Source organism: Octopus bimaculoides, chromosome 22 (assembly GCF_046866305.1).
Source record: "Octopus bimaculoides isolate indiv1 chromosome 22, ASM4686630v1, whole genome shotgun sequence".
In the NCBI taxonomy this organism is placed as follows: Eukaryota; Metazoa; Mollusca; class Cephalopoda; order Octopoda; family Octopodidae; genus Octopus; species Octopus bimaculoides.
Window position 1 is genome coordinate 5,850,864 of NC_142949.1, and position 2,500 is coordinate 5,853,363.

The 2,500-nt window shown below is 37.4% G+C and overlaps 1 protein-coding gene across 23 annotated transcripts in view; it reads left to right on the forward strand.

Annotated features, from left to right (window-relative positions):
• LOC106869633 (cadherin-23) overlaps positions 1-2,500 on the forward strand; it is an 898,614-nt gene that overhangs the window by 888,107 nt on the left and 8,007 nt on the right. The gene's annotated exons all lie outside the window — the stretch shown is intronic.

Consider the following 2,500-nt stretch of genomic DNA (forward strand, 5'->3'; position numbering starts at 1 on the left):
TTTATTTCTTCTCATAGCTTTTCATCCTTCTTTTTCATTTTTTTCGTCTTGTTCTTTTTTACTTTTTTATTGTTTTAACATTTATTTTTCAACTTTTTCTTTTTTTCTTCGATTTTTTCCTTCTTCGTATTCTTTTTTCTTTTTCTTTATTCTTTCTTTGTTTTCTCTTCCGATATATGTGCGTATGTGTATGTATATATACATACATAAACATACATATATACATACATACATACATACATACATATATACATATGCATATATATCTATCTATATATATATATATATATATATATATATATACACACAAATCTATATATATATATATATATATATATATATGTGTGTGTGCGTATATATATATTTATACATATGTGTGTGTATAAATATATATATATATGCACATATATATATTCACACACTAAACATTTAGGTGCATAATTAGATACCACCGTGGGCCGCCTTGAACTCTAACCATAGTTATATACCCACACCATTTCCTACCATATATCACGATCTACCATTATACAAAGAAACCCTTTCTATGATCACTCAACCCGCTAGAAATAACGACTAAATCTACCTCAGATTACACTGATATTGCAAACGAGATACGAGATGACACATAAGATAATGTAGTCCTGTATATCAGCTAACAAGACGAGATAACCGCAGTCTGCAATGCTCTGATCATAAGCATGCTCGGTCGGAACTGAACTGGGTCTCATTAACGATAACTAACCGTTCTATACAGTCAAAAGGGATTGCGTTTTACCCATTCGCTGACATATCCCACCATGTGTTCTTATATACTTTTATATTCTATCAGGCGTGGAGGCGCAATGGCTCAGTGGTTAGAGCAGCGGACTCGCGGTCATAGGATCGCGGTTTCGATTCCAAGACCGGGCGTTGTGAGTGTTTATTGAGCGAAAACACCTAAAGCTCCACGATGCTCCAGCAGGGGATGGTGGCGAACCCTGCTGTACTCTTTCACCACAACTTTCTCTCACTCTTACTTCCTGTTTCTATTGTGCCTGTAATTCAAAGGGTCAGCCTTGTCACACTGTGTCACACTGAATATCCCCGAGAACTACATTAAGGGTACACGTGTCTGTGGAGTGCTCAGCCACTTGCACGTTAATTTCGAGAGCAGGCTGTTCCGTTGATCGGATCAACTGGAACCCTCGACGTAGTAAGCGACGGAGTGCCAACAACAACAAAAATTCTACCAGGCACTGTCATATACCGTCATATACCAGGCACTGTCATATGCTTTTATATTCTACCAGGCACTGTCATATACCGTCGGGTACTTCCATGTAGAATCAACCCTGCAGTTACCAAGATGCCACCAGCTGCCAGTATATAGCAAAATGTACCACTCCCTACCATCAAAAGCCACCGTGTATCACCATACAACATCTACCAGTATATACAGCTTTATATCACTTTTTGTCACCATAGTGAAGGCGCGTAGCTTAGTGGTCAGTGCTTTCGGCTCACGACCTTTCGATCGTGAGTTCGATTCCCCGCCGTGCGTTGTGTTATTGAGCAAGACACTTTTTTCACGTTGCTCCAGGTACAAAAATCAGCAGTACCTGTCAAAAATGAGAAGTACCTGTAATTCAAAGGAACCAGCCTGATCACATTTTGTGTGACGCTGAATCTCCCTGAGAACTACGTTAAAGGTACGCATGTCCAAACTCTTTACGTTTGAGTTCAACTTCCGTTGAGATCTACTTCGCCTTTCAACCTTCGAGATCGATAAAATGAGTACCAGTTTCATGCTTGGGTCTATACAATCGACTTGCCCCTCCCCTCAGAAGTGCTGCAGAAATTAGAAAGAATTATCTATCACCATCTACCTTTATTGAATACTATCCACCACTTATAGCATTATGTACTACTCTATAACACAATGTAACTCTCATCCTCCCATATCTACCATTGTATACCAACCATAAACCACTATCTATCGCCTTATACCATTTTCTGTCATTATATAACAACCTTGTTCCAACATCTACCATTATATAACAATCATATATAATTATCTATCATGATATACCATTAACCAGCACTGACTAGTATTATATTCTACCCATACCACTACCTACCACCATATATCCTTACATACCATCCATCCACCAGCTAATACTAAATACTAAACATATACCATTTCTGCCACTATATACCATTATATACTATTGTCTGCAACTATATACCACCATATAGTCTCATCTACCAGTATCTACCATTTCTAAACAGCTTTTGTTCTTTCCTTCTTTTTTTCTGATGAAGAACTAACATCCGAAACGTCAAAAATCTTCCCCTTTCTTTTCAAGCGTTATACTAATAGCACCTTTGTTAAAACCTGTTCTTCTTGTGGGTTTTATTTTTGTGTTTGCTCATTCAACATATACTACTTTATACTGCTGGTTACCGTCTTTCCATCGTCTAGCACTAAATACCAACTATACATACATACATATATACATAT